The following is an 18,978-nucleotide window of genomic DNA, read 5'->3' on the forward strand; positions in this document are numbered from 1 at the left end:
CTTTATAACACTCTGAGTGCTGTAAATTTTCCCACCAAAATTTTTGTGCAAAATTTTACCAATTTTTAATGAATGTTTGTAATTTTTTGACAACTTTGGATCAAATGGACATTACTTCACATTGCTGTTCTTGATCAAAATTTTGGGGAAAAAATCTGAAAAATTGTTTGGGTTACATTTTATAAAGGCGGCAAAAATTGACTTTGGTGATCAAAGGGTTTATTACCTTGACCAAGTAATTAGCTCCGCATTTATGAAAATGTGTTTAGGCAAAAGCATTGAGGGTAAACACCCAGAGACACTTCAACACAATGAATGTTAAACACAAATCCTACAGATACACAATATGCTTTCAAATCCTGTGGGTGTTGTAAACCTTTCCTCCAAAATTTTAGTGCAACATTTTACAGATCTTTTTTGTATTTTCATCTGTTGTTTAAAAAAAATGATGCAATCAAATAATCTGAGTAACAGGGCTTGTTCACTTTCTTGAAATGTCTTGAAAAATCTTCACCCTGGAAAACAAACATAAATAATTATTAATGTCAATCTCTGACAGCTTTAAATGTGACAAAGTAACTCTCTTCTTTTTTTGCTTTTTGCATGAATTTACTTTGATAATTGGAAAGTAATGTTTGACTTCTTGATGTTAGGAGACATGAACTGTACGTTACTTCTATTCTGCTTGCAGCCAAACAATTCATTAAACATAAAATGTTAGGTCTAACTTAAAATCAGGTTAAGAGTACACCTATCATTGTGAATGGCTGAATATACACTTCATGTGAGCTTCTGTGATGAGATCTTGATTGGTTGTGCCTTTCACATATAGATAAGGATATAAGATTTCATGTACATTGTGGCAATTTTAATTTCACAGGAAACAGTTGGCATGGGGGCTCTTCATTTTATCTTCAAGTTACAAAACAAAGTCATCTGTCTGCATTCAGCAAAGAAGTAACTGTTGACACTTCTGACGTAATGCAACTGACATCATTCTAAACACAGTGTCTCTATGCAAATGTTCAATGTATTCTCAATATCACAAAATGCTCTAAAAAGGCGGCTTTGTCACTTTCAGTGTGAGAGGGCCAATTACGTCATTGTGTGTCACTTGTCTGCAGAGGTTGATTCTAAAAATCATAGGTGAACTCAAGATGAAAGGTCAAAACATGCATACAAATACATTGTGCCATTTTCCATCAATGAAACAGATAGACAGAAAGACCTTTCTGGAGATATGGGTAAATCGGTTTGCTGATTGGCTAATAAATTAACTCAAAAATATTTAATTGGCTGTTTTAAATGGCATTATGGCAGAGGATTGTGATGTTCAAAGTATTCTCAATATCACAAAAATAGTGACAATGTCACTGTTCTCTCCCATATAGTTATCAAAACAAGCCAACAATTGTATGAAACATGGACATACATACAGACAGACTGACATACACAGACTGGCACAGAGTGATGACATTGGCCCCTAAGTGTGCCTTGGCCCATTGACAGTGATAAAGATATAACAAACAGCTGAATGTAATGATAGAATAGTTAAATATAGGCCTTCAGGCACTCAGGGTGAATATGTTACATCAATTAGATTGGTTCCTTTTCCTTTTCTACTTCTGTGATAATTTTAAGACAATCAATCTGCAAGGCAGTTAATGTATTGACAAATATGTTATCTTTTACAAGCACACAGCAACCTTATTGATTTTTCATGAACAATATTTGACATAGACTGAAGTACATAACATGCAACCAATGTTAAATTTACATTCTGACCATACAGCAGATAAATGGAGAGATTTCAACATACAATTATTAACTCAGAAACCCTACAAGGAAAAGTAAACATTGTTTTCTTCCAGTACAACTGGTGTATCCACATTTGGAGCACCTTACAAACTTAACCAATTACACAAAGATGATGACACAAGAGTGTTACGGGTATATATTGGCTAAACACAGTTCTTCAGATTACCAATACTCGGTTTTATTCATCGACATTGTTAACGTAAAAACTGTAGGACAAAATTAACATAATCTATGTAAGAAACTCTCTACAACTATTAAAGTCAAGAAAACTCAGAAAGTTCTACAACTACAAACTCAACTATAAATCAATCAATACTATAATCAATTACTATTTCAATACGCACCTATATTCCTGGGTCGGAGGGTGAATTCATGGGTTATTTTGGCATCAAGTACCATCGATGTGGCCAGTCTACTAGTTTTGGCGGGCACTCATTCTATTGTCTCAAGAGAACATGATAATGATTTTGTGTTTCCAGGTTAATGTAGAGGGCGCTCTAATGCAAACTACTTCAATTCAGTTCAGTTCAGTTCAGTTCATATCAATGCAGTGTTCATTGTCATTTGTTGCATGGCTCTCCTAAATTGGAAGCAATTTACCTAAACCTATCAAAATGGTCCCTAACTATAAGGAAAAGCAAAAGGTAAAGTGTGTCAATTTTTTTTTACTACATCTATCAAAGTTTCACTATAATATCGAGTAATAGATTCAAATAAATTCAAATCAAATCAAATCAAATCAAATCAAATCAAATCAAATCAAGGCTCCTCGACGGGGCTGCCTCGGTTCATCAGTAGCACAAGTTTGTGGATTGGTCTATCATATGTTGATTGTCCAACGCGCAGTCGAACTTGTCTCACAAGACCGTCTTCTCCTGGAAAGGTTTCCACAACACGTGCTATTGGCCACTGGCATCGGGATGTTTTCTCATCAACCACCAAGACAATATCATCCTTCTGGAGATTTGGTGTGGTAGCAACCCACTTCTTTCGCTGTTGCTGGGTTGGTAGGAATTCTGTTTTCCATCTTCTCCACAATTTGTCGGCAAGATACTGCACACGTCTCCAACGACGATGACAATACATATCTGCCTTTCCGAAATTGCCTAGGGGAGGTAAAACCACCTTTGGCTTCTGTGTCAATTGACTTGGAGATAGGGGTTCCAATGAGTTGGCTGAACCCTTACGAAAGATCAAAATTTGCCACAAGTTTGCATTCCTTATTTGTTACAAACTTGATACAAATTCTGACATCCAAACAAGCACCAATCTTGCTAGTCAGTTATATACACTTTGATTCAAAAATAGGCTAAGTTTGCAGCAAGTATGTGTGGAGAGTGTGATGAACATTGCACCAAGTTTGTACAGAGAATGTAGAGGTCATTTTGTTTTTGTTTGTATTGAGTGTGCACCAAGCTTGGAGATGTGGGGGGGGGGATTCAATATCGAGGGCATGGTATCATGATCTGTTGCCTTAGCAACAGCAGACATATACCGGTACTGTTGCCCTGGTTACATTTCAGGGGATTTAGATGATTGTAATTCCTGACAGCGTCTTTTTCAAAGTAATGCTCACACATCATGTGGTACATGACATCATCGTGCTGCTACTCCCCATTGTATTGTATACAAATGATTCTTTCTAAACTGGCTTATAAATGTACACTCTTTAGATATGTTTACCTTGTGAGCAGCAGATTCTAAAATTCACCTTAGAGTCATGTATCCAGATGTTAGGTTGAACATCTATGAAAAAGTTGAGAGGATAGTACTACATCCAACACGCACTCACCCTACGGCACATTCAACTATATTACTACACTGTAAAAAGAAAAAACTTCTCACACAATAAATTTTGTTAACTAAAAACACAATATATTACTGCAGAATAAAACAGTATCTCTACTATAATAAACATACAATCTTTGTACTTTATGCATAAAATGAGCTGTAAAATATATTCTTTTTGGCATATATGTACAGTACACTCTAATTCAAAACATTCCCTGACAATGGAATTTAGATTGAAAAATGGTAAATTCTGTCTCTTTAAAGAAGATCATACAGATCACAATTTTTTTAAATGTGTACCAAATAGAAACTGAATGGTGAAAAAATATTAAAGTCTCATAGATAGTTAACTATGAAAAACTTATTCAAAAAATTGTGTAATTTTTGTGACATATATACTTTTGTTGACGAATAAAATTCACTTTAAACATTTCAAAATACCTTTCCGATAGAATGTACATGGAAAACATAAGAGTTTTAACTTAATGTTGTATTATTACATGTTCAAATCAAAACGCAAAATCATCGAAAAACATTGTCCAGAGCTACAAAAAAAATAATAACTTCATGGGATGACCTTGACTTAACAGCGATATTTGAACAGACACTTAGTGTTCAGTCCAACTTCAAAAAGCAAACAACTAAACACAACCACATTCCACATCACTTGGATGATAGATTAGTTCCGCCGAGTCCAAAATATTGTTTCCACCGTAAGATACTGACAACTGTGACGAAAATAACTCTGCCATGTCCGATTTGTCCAATGCACAGCATGCAGTGGAGTTTCTATCATAAGAACCAATGCAATGATCGATAGGGACAGTCTCACTTCTTGTCATCATGATGTTCTCAATGAACAGTGGTTGGTTTGAAATGGTCCTCTGTGGCATGGAAAGTGTCAAAGCAGCAAACTCTAGCTTGAAACTTAACTGAAATCCCGCGGAATTGTCCAAGGTCATTTGAGTGTATAACGGACATCCATGATCCACTGAATGTGTTTAACTTACATAAACTCTCGGTGTCGAACGGAGGCAATGTGTCCTTCATCAAACAACAATTGTACTCCCAAATCTCTTCTTTGTTCCCTTAATCGTCGGATGACAGAAATAATCTACAATTTCTCCCCAAAACGGCAGGTAAAAACGTTGTAAATTTGACTGCTGAAGCAGTGCATGATCCATGACTTGCTATGGTGCAGTGGAATTCAAATGCTGGTGTTGGCCAAAGTAGCCAATCAAGTGTCTCTCTTCACGACATGTGATCTTGTAAGGTCGAAGTTCAAATACATAACAGGCTGTGTGACCTGTGACCTCGATGCTCTCATTTATCTGAAACGTCAGTTTCTCGAGAAATGGGAGAGTATATTACTTTTTTACAAACTTTTATGCACTTGAAATCAATCATTTGAAGACATTTGGTGTCAGCTGGGATCCATGGTCTTTGGACATGTGTAATAATGCAAGTAATCATTTATAGCCGTGGCAATGACTTTTCCCAGAGCGTACTCAGTACTGGTATGACAGTGTGAATGTGTTTTGGCGGACACATGACAGGTACTTTCAGTGGTTACGACTAGTGAACGGAACAAAAAAGTCTTTAAATGGAATTCGAGTACCATTTTTGGATCCTTATCATTTAAAATATGTCCAAGGAAATTGTTTGAAAAATGGCAGCTTAGTTGACTTTTGATGTTTTTCATTCATGATGTTGCAATGGTTTGATATGGAGGTAGCTACCTCAATGGTTTTTATAAATTTGTGCATTCCACACGTAACCTAATTCATATGTGTTTAACAATCGAGAGTATTTAAAAAGATTTTTAATAAAAAAGAATTAATTTGTCATTTTGTACAATGAACACAGGGTACGTAGTTCGATCATTGTTTCAATTCTGTGACAAAACAGTGCCACGTGGGACAGCTAAAAAAATCTGAAGTTCGTACCAAACTTGATTTGTATTTCATATATATCTACAAGCTTGGTACAAATGTCACAACTACCATGGTGAAAATCCCATAGTGTGTACCAAACTAGTACAAACTTGGTGCATATTTCACATGTTCAATTAAAGTGTGTATCAAATTTGTAACATATATGTACTAATATGTAGCAAGTTTTGATCTTTCGTACGGGAACTCACATCGTTGTAGGTCAGTGGGCGACTGTTGACTATCGCTACTGCTTCTACGAGGAGGGTTCTCAGTAACTCGACGTCAAGTCAATAAGCGTGTTTTACCATTTGACTTGTCAGGGCGTTCCTTACTGATCTTATCATTCTTTCCCACACTCCTCCCATATGACTGGAGTGGGGAATGTTCATCTCAAATTTTATCTAATCGCAGTAACTCTTGTCTGATCTTATCTTTATCCATCTCTGCTAGTGCGGCTGCTAATTCTTCCTTGGCACCAACAAAGTTTGTTCCTTGGTCGGATCGCAACTGTCGGACTGGACCTCATCGACAAACAAAATGCCGGTACGCATTGAGAAATGAATCGGTGCTCAATGTGTTTGCCGTTTGAATGTGGATAAAGCGTGAATTCAGGCAGGTGAATAGCACGCCATATCTTTTCTCTTCTTTTCGTTTTTCTTTCACGTAGAATGGACCGAAGTAGTCTACTGCGCTGTATGTGAATGGTGGGGCTGCTTCTAGCCTGTCCTTCGGTAGGTCTGACATTCACAGTAATTGGGTAGGTCTCCGCAGCTTTCTGCATCTTACACATTTCCATATGTGGGAGCTTACGGCGGCCGTGGACGCAATTATCCAATACCCAGATGAAGGTATCTCATTCATTGTCATACCACATCCTGGATGGCCTATCTTCTCATGGTAATGAGCAATCACTAACTTCGTGATGTGTTCTTGTTTCGGCAGCAACACAGGGTGGGCTATTTCTCATGGAAGATTTGCTCGTCGAATTCTACTGCCAACTCGAACAATTCCATCCTTGTCAAGATATGGATCAAGGTGGTAGAGGGGGCTCGTCTTCTTCACAGGAGATCGAAGATTCATTGCTTCATCCTCTTCCTTTCTCTTCGGTGGGAGAGTCAGGATCTCTTGGGCGAAAGCTTTCTTTTGCACCAATTTTATGATGAATTGCTCTGCCTTGCGCATTGCTTCAACGTCGACTGGTATAGTCACTTTCAATCATTTTCTTCAGGGTCTCCTTATCTTCACATTTCTTCGGTTTCTTTACGCTGTGCTTCTGTAGTTTCTCTCTGAACTGCATACACGCTGCTATCGCTCTCTTGGCTCTATGCCAACTGGAAAAGTACTCTAACCTTGTCAGTACGTCGGCATACCGGCAGTTTTTGTTTGTTTGTGAAGCAAGGACTGTTGCTTCTTTCTTCACTTCAGGATCATTAGTATTGAGTTCAGGTATTTCTTGGGTTGTCTGCTGCAGATTGATATCAGTCAGGAAAGCCAGTCCTTTCCACCATAGAGTACTTGTAAGTAGCTCGTCTGCAGTCATACCTCTCGAAGCCAAGTCTGCTGGATTGGTCTTGGTATCAACATGTCTCCACTGGTCTTGGGACAAATGTTTTCGGATCAGTTGAACTGGATTTGCTACAAAGATGTGGAAACGCTTTGCTTCGTTGTTGATGTAGCCCTATACCGCATTACTATCGGTGTAGTATGTGTGGCTGACATCTTCATATTGTAGGTTAAGAAAGCTGCCAACTCGACAGCTGCTGTGAGTTCTAATCGTGGAACTGTCATTGGTCTGGTTGGAACCACTCTGGCTTTTCCCATGACAAGAGAACTTGAACCTCTGTCTCCATCATCGATGAGTCCCAGTTAACTACATTGGCCGTACCCGTAATGGCTGGCATGGGAGAAATGATGTAGTTCTTCTTTCTTCAATTTACTGAAGTTGTTAAGCTTGTAACATCTTGGTATCTTCAAACTTGATAGAAGAAGTATGTCTCTTTTCCATTTTTCCCACTTATGGTGTTTTCTGGTATCGGGTCATCCCAGTCGGCACCGTCTTTGCATAGTTCTTGCAGTATGTGTCTGCCTCCGAGGATAAGTGGGGATACAAGTCCGAGGGGATCGTAAACCGAGCTTACTGTCGATAAGATGCCTCGTTTTGTCAGTGGTTTGTCCTTCAGCTGGACTCGAAACTGGAAAGTGTCTGACTCGACACACCATTGCACACCCAGCGTGCGTTCAACTGGTAGATTCTGGCAACGAAGGTCACTGGTTTGTATGTCCTTAGCTCGTTGTGCTGGAGGAATACTATCAATGACTTGTTGTTCGATATGTACTTGTGCAATTTGAAGCTGCCTCTCTCATACAGTTGTCGGCTGCTCTCAATCAGGTTAAGCCTTGGACGGCTCTCGGACTGACTTCAACCCATCGTCGACGTAGAAGTCTCTTCTAACGAAGTCGGCAGCATCTTTACCGTAGTCCTTTTTATAAAGGTCAGCTGTCGTCTTGAGGGCGAAGTTAACACAGCCTGGTGAGGACGTTGCTCCAGGCAGGTGCACTGTCATTGTATTCAGCGGGCTCGTTATCAAGGTTGCCGTTCTCGTACCAAAGAAATCTCAGGTAGTCGCGGGTGTTTAACGTCAACTCCAACTTTGTGGAACATCGCTTCAATGTCAAAAGTGAATGGTTCTTGTCTGAAGTGACACAAAACTCCGATCAACTCGTTTGTCAGATCTGGTCCTTGAAGCAGGTGGCTGTTCAGTGTCTGTCTGTGATATTCGGCGCTGCAGTCAAATACCACACGTATTTTACCTGGCTTCTTCGGGTGATACACGCCGTGATGTGGAATGTACCATCGTCGACCGTCTGTCTCGGGCTCATCATCGTTGGGTACCTTTTCTGCGTACCCTTTGTCTATGAGGTCATTCATGAAAGTAATATAATTGCACTTATGCTGCTTATCTGTCATCAGTCTGTTCTTCAATTTAGCCAAGTGCTTAACAGCTAAAGGTCTGTTATCTGGTAACTTAACTTCATTTTGCTTGAATGGAAGGGGGAATTCAGAGTGTCCGTCATCCTTTTGGCGGAATCCTTCACATACCTTTGTCAGGAATCATCTGTCTTGGATCGATACCTTTTCATCAATCTTCTCTTCGCTGAAGTCGAGCTCGAACATTTGCTTCACCTGGGCTGGACTGAGTTCTTTCACCTGTGTTCTGAAGGCAAAGTGACACCTTCTTTCTTCTGTATTGACAAGTCTGCATGCACGTACGTTGTTGTAGTTCATTGACTTATTCACGATGCCAAAAACACCCCATCCAAGAACAGACTTGACTGCATAGGGAGCGTCGTCTTCGCCAAGTATTACATTTCTTAGCTTTATGGCACGGACACAGTTGTACCCGATCAAAAGGCCAATCTCGACATCATCTCTGAATGGATGCAACTTCTCTGCAACTTCATGTAGGTGCGGCCATTGCCAGGCTTTGGAATCTGGTCATGGCTGGCTGGAATGACATTCCTTGTGTAAACACTGTTGGGCAGGTTACTTCGGTTGTGGCGTACTCCAGATCCTTGATGACTAAATCGTCTATTTTCTTGCACGAGACCATTAAGTTGTCATCCGACATGGTAGATAGTTTCAGTTGTATTTCACGACCTTTCACCTTCATCTTGCTCAGGGCGTCTTCTGTTATGAAACAGGAGTCAGATTGTACGTGGATCGAGCAGGGTGTACGTGGATCGAGCAGGGCATACACAAGTGTTTGTGTAGCCGGTGTCTTCTTGTGATGTAGGTATACAGGCACAATGAGTGAATGGGAACATGTACCAGTATAATCTTTGTTGACCTCAACTCGGTGTGAAACAGCGGTTTCTTGTTTTGCCTCTGTTTTCTGGGGAGCTTGATTGGTGTCTGGATTCTTCTCACTGAAGGGATCGTCATGTAGTGTAGTATGGTGGCCTTGTGTCCACAAGTTCCGCATACCTTCTTACTTCGACATTCGCGTCGTCTGTGTCCCCATCTCAGGCAGGTCATACACAGCCTTTTGACATCAGTCGGTCATTTAAGGTCATCTTCAGGTAATCATCACAAGACTCGATGTTGTGTTGACCCTTGCAGACAACACATGGTTTGTTACTAGTGTTAGTGTTCTTGGGAGAAGTTGAACTCTGCTTTGGTTGAGGGCGCTGTTTGCTCTCTTCTGAGCCAGTTTTGAAGATTCTGGCAGCATTTCGTTTACTCTTCGTTGGCTTCTCAGCTGTCGTCTTGGTAATGTCCTCTGTCCTGCGGATTTGTGGACCGCAAACAATTTCAGCCTCTTCCTTCAAGAAGTCACAAAGCTTGGAGAAAGATGGGTAACTTCCGAACGGGTTGTCTCCATCATCATCATTCAGATCAACATCGGAACTCTTTGTCTGCTTGTAAACGTAGCGGTCCCATCTATCGACTATATGTCTTGGGAGTTTTCGCAGTATTTTATCGTGCTCCTCCGGATCATGCAAAACTCTCAGGTATCGTATGGTTGGCATTGCTGACTGGCATTGTCGCAGGTAGTCACCAAATTTCAGCAGCCCTGGACCATCTCTGTTCTTTATTGAGGCCAGTCATGGATCCTCTTTCTATACATCTCTGCAACGGCCATTTGTTGCCATAGTGATCAGCTAGTAGCTTCTTAGCCTTGGTGTACGCTTCATCTGTGTCTTGTAACAGCAAACACTTGATTAGCTTCCTTTGCTTCACCAGAAGTGTACTTGCCTAGATAACACAGTCTATCGGCAGCTACAGATACCTTCCTCTCCATCAATGCGTCAATTGATTTTTTTCCATATTGAATATTCATACACAGAATCACTGAAGACGTCAGTGGCTCCTTTCTTGGAAGTTCATCACTTCGATTGTTCAAGAGCTTAATTTAATTCCTTTGCAGTTAAGGAAAACTCCTCTCTGTCTCATGGCGACTTGGTGACGTCATGCGTTTACTCTGTGTAGTCTTTGGCTCAGTGTGTATTGAGTTTACACTGTCTCGCTTAGAGTATAGGAAAGTCCCACGGGAGGAAAGAGAATCAGAGTACTTTGAGCTGCACTCACTTTGACGGTCTAGCTGTTTCATCACTGTATACTGGAAGTCCAGTATTTCTTCTTTTAGCCTTCTTGATTTCCTTTCTCAACTCTGCCTTCATTTCTTCAAACTCTAACATTGCTGTCTTTATTTGAAGATCAATTTCTTTCATCTGTATGCCCAGCTGTTCTTTGTCTTTCGATAGTGCAACGCTATCTGCTAAGGGGTACACCATTTGATTTCTGGGGGAAATTTGTCGCCAGGTGAGATAGAAGAAAAAAAAATTGATCCTGTCATGGCCTGAGAAAATAAAAATTGTCATAACAGACAGAAGTGAAAAAAAAAATTGTCACAATGCACCAGAAATTAGCAAAATTTGGAAACCCTATTCTCATGTAATTCTTTGCCGGCGCGCCGCCATAGGCGGCGCAAATGTTTTTAACAAAAGCAATTCTTGTTTTTTTCCTGGCACTTATGATATAAGCATGCACTACATAATACACCTCAGTACACTCAATGTTTTCCTTCCCTTTACTGACCCAAGAAATCATATTTCAGGATTTCTGTTGCAATATCTCAATGGCATTGGCACTATCTAAAGGGGACTTTTGACTTCTGTAAATTGTGAAATTTTAAAACACAAGACAGGAGTCAATAAACGTGTGTTAAAATCAATATATTATTCTCTCAATATAAATATATTAGGAAGATGTACAAGTTGACAATGAAAAATTGAGGAACAACAAATATAATGAAATACAAGGGAGGGGGGTCACTAAAAAAATTGAAAACTTCAGGGGGCGTTACTCAAAATGTGGAGTGGAAGAAGGGGGGGGGGCGGGGTTACTAATTTTTTTTTGTGAAGTAAATTGAAACACATCTCAGATTGCACCATTGCACACATCCATTTCTCAAAATTTTAAATGCAAGAGGGGGGCACCCCCTCTCGTGCTCTCCCCCTTGGGTCTTCTAACAGTTTTACTGGTAAAAGACAAATTTAAAATACTACTGCACCGTGGCGCACATCAATTTCTCAAAATTTTCATAGGATCTAGGACAAAACTGAACTGTTGTGAATTCATCCTTTATTATCACAGAAACATGTTTTCATTTACCTCAGTTCAATGACCATTTTGACAGTTAAAACATACCATATTCATGTTTTTCATTAGAAGCTGGCAGCTGGAGAAATGACACAGGAAGGTCACAGATTTTCCGTTCCTGTATATTTATTTATCTTCAGTCTCTGGCAAACAGAACTGTTTTTCACAAATTGTATTGTCATTTTTTTGGTTGTTGAATATTGTGACACAAACACTGATCATGCATAAAATGTAAAAAAAATATTGCAGTGTTCAATGTCATTTTCAAACAGTTTTACCGAGTGCAAAATAACCTGAAACTCCTCTCAGATTGCACCATTAAACACATCAATTTCCCAAAATTTCTCGTGCTCTCCCCCTTGGGGTGTTCTAACAGTTTCACTTAGGAAAAAATTAAAAAAACACCTCTCACATTGCACCAGACTGCACCATTGCACACATCAATATCTTAAAAATTCCATGCAAGATAGGGGAAAGCCAATGTGACACTTTCCCCCCTAAGCCTCTCGCGTGTTCTTCCCCTGTACTTTCAAATTCTGCCCAGATATCCTAGTGAAAACCTTGTCATAATACCCATCCAAATTAAACAATATACTATATGACTAGATACTGCGTGAGCTTATATATCTATATTTTATTGTGACTTACAATTTCATTTTGATGGGTTCACCTTTTTGAACCATCATGAGATAACTGATGATAGTCTAGCAGAGTACATCAGGATTTCAAAGGTCTTTACTGTTGCTGTATTTTTAAATGTTACAAATACATGTATTTGTATTTAAATTTTCTAAGTGGGGGGATCAGTCAAAATTTCAGAGTTAGAGAGGGGAGTTGCTCAAATTCATCATGGTTGACAGGGGGGTGTCACTTAAAATTTCTGAGTTTCAGGCCGTAAATAATGACGGCTCCCTTATACAACGCATCACAAACTTGATGACAAAGAAAAAAAAATTTTGCTACTCCACTTGAAAAAAAAATTGATGCAGCTCTGACAGAAGAAAAAAAAAATGCTGTCACTGTGACAGGAAAAAACAATTTGCTCCCATACCCATTTCCTCCATACCCCCCAAAAACAAGTCATCGTTGATGACACAGTCCCCACTTGTTAATGGGTGCTTTGATTACTGGTCCTCAGAGAGGATAGAGTCCTCTTCATTAGGTCTGTGATAAAAATACTTTTGAATAAATTCGCTTGATACATGTCTGAGTTGTAGTTCAGGACATGAAAAAATCGTAATAAAATGGCCACATGGTGGCCATAATGGATCGAATCACAAAACAAATAAATGTGCATATGTATGACATACGGTAGGTCAATGTCCTTGTACCAACTTTGATTAAAATTGGTTGAAATATGCCTGAGTTATGGCTTTGTACATGAAAAAAATCATAACAAAATGGCCGCACAGCAGCCATATTGGATCATATCACAAAACAAATTAACATGCCTATGTATGACATTGGTCAATCTCCTTGTACCAACTTTGAATAAAATTGCTTGGTACATGTCTGAGTTATGGTTCTGGACATGAAAAAACGTTATAAAATGGCCACATGTCAGCCATATTGGATCGTATCACAAAACAAGTCAATGTGCATGTGTATGACATAGGTTGATGTCCATGTACCAACTTTGAATAAAATTGGTTGAGATATGCCTGAGTTATGGCTCTGTACATTAAAAAATCGTAACAAAATGGCCGCACGGCGGCCATATTGGATCGTATCACAAAAAATTGATGTGCATAGCTATGACATTGGTCAATGTCCTTGTACCAACTTTGAATAAAATCTGTAGAAACATGCCTGAGTTATGGCTCTGTACATGAAAAAATCGTAATAAAATGGCCGCCTGGCGGCCATATTGGATCGTATCACAAAACAAATTGATGTGCATATGTATGACATAGGTCAATGTCCTTGTACCAAGTTTGAATAAAATCGGTAGAGATATGCCTGAGTTATGGCTCTGTACATGAAAAATTCGTAACAAAATGGCCGCACGGCGGCCATATTGGATCGTATCACAAAAAGAATTGACGTGCATAACTATGACATTGGTCAATGTCCTTGTACCAACTTTGAATAAAATCAGTTGAAACATGCCTGAATTATGGCTCTGTACATGAAAAAATCGTAATAAAATGGCCGCCTGGCAGCCATATTGGATCGTATCACAAAACAAATTGACGTGCATCTGTATGACATATGAAGTAATCCTTGTACCAAGTTTGAATGAAATCGCTTTGGGCATCTCTGAGATATCTGCGTGAACGGACGGACGGACGGACGGACGGACGCACGCACGCACACACACACGCACGGACACGACCAAACCTATAAGTCCCCCCGGACGGTGTCCGTGGGGACTAAAAATCAAATGGTTCTCCCCTAAGTCCGACTTCCTTATGTCAACACCTCGCAATCTCTCAACACTGTTGCTGGAATGCATGGAATGCGCACTCATCTGTTTCACTGGTGTAACGTGTTCAGCGTTATCTGGCTCTTGTTTGACTTGTGCAGTCTTCAACATGTCAGTGACAAAAGACTGGAAAGTTCAATGTCTCCCTGTCTCACATGCAACTCTGTCTCAATCTCTTTCAGTTCTTGTTCATCCAGCATTGCAAGAAATTCTGATAACACAATTGGAACTATTTTGTAATTATAAGATCTTGAGCATTTTGTTGTAATCTATTTAAAAATCATGAATCTAACAGTGTTTTTGTGTGAAGACGAGGGCAAATTTTATAAATTATTGATAATTGAACAATCATCAAATACATCTCTAACAAATTTTACATTTTTGTCTAGCTTTTCGCACTCTCAGGAAAGGAGAACCCATTAAATGTGACTGATTTGTCAATTTTGTTTAGGTTTAAGTGAAGATACAATTTCCCTTTCCAAGGTTGATTTGTAGGCATTTGCTTTCTCACCGAACGATGCATGATAAAATTTTAAATTTTCGATGGTAAAATGGCCTACCTCTACCGAAATCAGTTCTGCTGTAGTGTATGTTTTTTTGGTGATCTCTCTTTCAAATGATTTGGTAGATGTTAAGAGAATGACTTGTACATTTATTTATTTCATAAACAAGGAAATGAGACCTGGTAAATTTGATAAAACTACCCTTTTCTTGTGCATGTGCTAATTAATGCTGGACAATTTTTAAAAATCACTGAACTATTTCAGCCCTTCTATTAAAAATGAACTCTTTTTGGTAGCTGCAAAGAAATGTAATCAATATCATCTGTTTGTTGAAACCTTAAAATATTAACGGCAAAAACCAACAGTTTTTGTCTGGAATTTTTAGGGACTTTGCAGAGATGTCTTTGCAGCTTTCAGGGACCTATCCGAGGAGACCCTAAATCTTTTACAGACCACACTGACATGACCTTCAAAATTTCAGGGAACACCCAGATGAGTCCTTGAATTTTTTAGGGACCACCAAGATGTGACCCTGAATCGTTCAAGGACTATCCTGGTGTGACCTCGAAACTTTCAGGGACCACCCGGATGAGTCCTTGAAACTTTCAGGGACCACCCAGATGAGACCCTGAACCTTTCAAGGACTATCCTGATGTGACCTTCGCTCGTCAGCTTGTGCATTCACAAGCATTACTTGGTAAAGCTGACAGGCAGACGAATCACTGAAAAGATTTGGTCCAACTTCCTGCACATACAGCGTCAATATTCATGACGGTCGAAGTTAAGATTATGTAATGGCTTAACACAGCATCCTCATCGCTTCCATTTGTGACTGGTCGGCTGGCTCCAAAACACGTCTTTGCGTATTTATCACACGACGAGATCTACAATGCATGTTCTTCCCGGCATAAATGTGATAAACTGGGCAGTGGCTGAACCTTTAGTCGACTTAGACGAGCAGTCCTTGACGATTAATGGTAATTTACTCGCTGATTGAAGTATGCTCTCACTAGCCGACATGACGCTGGTCTGAACAGTAAACAATTAACAATTAATTATTCGCAAACAATCAGTTCATGATGGCACATTCCATTTTAACCTACAGGGGCATCTAGGATTGTGCGATTGTGTAAGGTCCCGGTAAGGTACATGTTGCTCTTTTATGCTGTAAAGTTTTCCCACCATTTAAAATACTATGGTTGTATGTTACAGTCTTCATGATTAATTTGGAGATGTAGTCAATGATATTTTTCTCATTAAGCGAGACACTGAATCGTACACCAACTAATATGGTCCTTGCTAATTTACATAGTAAAGGTCACGGGTCACATTGTTGTGAGGCTCTGCATTGTTTCAAGTCGAGTGTGTAAACAGCGTGATGTTCGAATGGATTTTGACTACTGCACTAATTCCTTCGTCGGAAAAGGTTGCCGATTCTGAATGTAGGACGTCCATTACCCCAATTATTTAATGACAGGACTACATGGAAAGCAACGGAATACTGGATATCTCCGACGAATTTGATGTCTGTTACCATGGTCCTTTGTTGAGTGTTCCCAATCTCGACAATGATGTCAGCAACTGTGATGTAGCGTGAACATGACTAAGACTATGAGTCCTTGAAACTTTAAGAGACCAACCTGAGGTGTCCCCGAATCTTTCAAGGACTATCCTAATGTGACCTTGAATCTTCAAAAACCGCCATTGCGATTCAGACGAGTCCTTGAAACATTCAGGGACCACCTTGATGTTTCCCTGGATCTTTGAGAGACCACTCTGATGTGACCTTGAAACTTTCAGGGACCACCCGGATGAGTCCTTGAAACTTTAAGGGACCACCTGGATGAGTCCTTGAAACATTCAGGGACCAACCAGAGGTGCCCCTGAATTTTTCAAGGACTATCCTTATGTGACCTTGAAACTTTCAGGGACCACCCAGATGAGTCCTTGAAACTTTCGGGGACCACTCTGATGTGTCCCTTAATCTTTTTAAGGGACCACTTAGATATGACTTCTAAACATTTTTAGGACTGGCCTAGAGAGGCACTTTGAAATAGTAAAGAACCAATCAGATATGATCCCGAAACCTTGAAATGCATCCAGGTCCTCTTAAACAATACAGCAATCATCAAGTTTTGACCTCTAATCTTGACATTTTCAAGAATGTGTATCAATGAGATGAATTATCCTTAAAAAATTGTCAAAAAGGATAAAATTTACAATTTTTGAAAAGCAGATGGCTTTAAATGCTACAATTTTTTATAGTACTTCAACTTTTAATTCAATAATTACAGTTTGATGTTTTCACTAGAAAATCTGATAATTACTAAATGCTTTGAGTGAACCCTCTCTTAGAGAGCACATTCTGTGACTTTTACTGTTCATCTTATAATCACAAAATAGTTCCAACTGTGTTTGATTCAGACTGGTAGTATAATCTGTCTAGCAGTGGTAGCCACTTATCAAAGTGTTCTTTAAAGGGACATTATTTGTATCTTTTGACTTTTTTTTCACTTTTCGATGTCTGAAATCCCTGGTCAAATCAATAGGAGACCTAAATTGTGACTATGGACGGCTTTAAGAATGTGTAAAACCACCTTCTTGCTCTTTACGGCAAGTTCAATGTTGATAAGGGCGTCCGCGCGATTTGAACCAACCGCCATTATTGAACCCAAGCACATGACTACAACCCTTTTCAGAATTAGAGCGCGAAGCCACCGCAGTGAACTGCAATAAAACTGCTTACACTAATTAGTTTCAGCTGTAGCCGTGGCCACTTTGGTGTTGAACATGGCTACTTGATAAAGACCAAAAAGTCTGCTTGTACAAAGGCAAAACTAGCTCTGTCTGAGGCTCGAGTTGTAAATGAGAGTTTACGATTGGCACCCTGTGTTCAAGATTAAGATACAATGTAACATTACCATGCACTGGTCCATGTACAAATCTTTTTTATTTCAACTTCCCCAGACAAACTGTCTGCATGAGGCATACAATGTTGTCGACTTTGCCTGCTGGCTACAGCTGAAACTAATTAGTGTGAGCAGTTTTATTGCAGTTCACTGCAGTGGCTTCGCACTCTAATTCTGAAAAGGGTTGTAATATTACTACGCATACGTCAACCATCAGAGTACATCTTGAAAATGAATGGCCTGTGACCTACACACCAACTTCAGCACAATGGATATCGAGGAGCACACGGTGCATCAACAAATGCACGCTCTCACAAAGTACTGTCAAATAGTGAAACTAAGCAGGGTATGTGCTTGTAAGTTTGATTTTAGTATCGATGACACGGACTGTGAAACAAATAAAACCATAGACGCAATTGGGTCAATGGTAAAACTAAAACGATGTCAAATTGCTGTGGTGATAGTGAAACAGGTATAGAGTATTATGCATTATCTGTGCATTTGATCGTTAGCAAATCTTCGTCAACTTTTAAGATTTTTAGGGCATTTTCTTGCCATTAAATTGGCAGTTCTTCAGATTACCAATATTCAGTTTTATTCATCGACATTGTTAACGTAAAAACTGTAGAACAAAATTAACATAATCTACCGGTTTGTAAGAAACTCTCTACAACTATTAAAGTCAAGAAAACTCGAAAAGTTCTACAACTACAAACTCAACTATAAATCAATCAATACTATAATCAATTACTATTTCAATACGCACCTCTATTCCTGGGTCGGAGGGTGAATTCATGGGTTATTTTGGCATAGAGTACCATCGATGTGGCCAGTCCACTAGTTTAGGCGGGCACTCATTCTATTGTCTCAAGAGAACATGATAATGATCTTGTGTTTCAAGGTTAATGTAGAGGGCGCTCTAATGTAAACTACTTCAATTCGGTTCATATCAATGCAGTGTTCATTGTCATTCGTTACAGTATTAAAAGTCTAACATCTAACATTTGGTTTTCAGGTCATCACTAGTCATTTTAGAAAATGAGAATATTAGGTACCAAATTTTTTTTTTTAAGTTTAAATTTTTCAGCAGTATTGATATTGTGAACTTTATTCTTTACATTTTCCCATGTTTTATTTGTAAGCAAACCACCACTGTGTTCGATAACTCTGAGGCATGTCCCCTTCCCAGGCACAGTCTTCTCCTTAACAAATGACGCATTATTTCCGGTTGTGTTATTAAGAATTTTTCTTCTTGTTTCTTCCACTTATTATAACTTCTGCTGGTAAAAATACTGTTGAATGACTTGTCAACCATATCATTTCTCTTCTTAGCTCTGGGTTCTACAGAGGAAATGTTCTTGATTTCTGACAGCTTTCGCTTTGGCGGCACATCAGTCTTGACTTCACAGTGAATAATCTCTTCCATCTCCTCCTC

At 39.3% G+C, this 18,978-nt stretch overlaps 2 protein-coding genes across 2 annotated transcripts in view; one reads left to right on the top strand and one right to left on the bottom strand.

The window, feature by feature from the left end:
• LOC139123475 (uncharacterized) overlaps positions 1-18,978 on the bottom strand; it is a 1,125,851-nt gene that overhangs the window by 990,781 nt on the left and 116,092 nt on the right. The gene's annotated exons all lie outside the window — the stretch shown is intronic.
• Positions 1-18,978, top strand: part of LOC139124320 (colorectal mutant cancer protein-like) — a 508,515-nt gene that overhangs the window by 381,754 nt on the left and 107,783 nt on the right. The gene's annotated exons all lie outside the window — the stretch shown is intronic.

This window comes from Ptychodera flava (assembly GCF_041260155.1).
Source record: "Ptychodera flava strain L36383 chromosome 23 unlocalized genomic scaffold, AS_Pfla_20210202 Scaffold_23__1_contigs__length_28996876_pilon, whole genome shotgun sequence".
NCBI lineage: Eukaryota > Metazoa > Hemichordata > Enteropneusta > Ptychoderidae > Ptychodera > Ptychodera flava.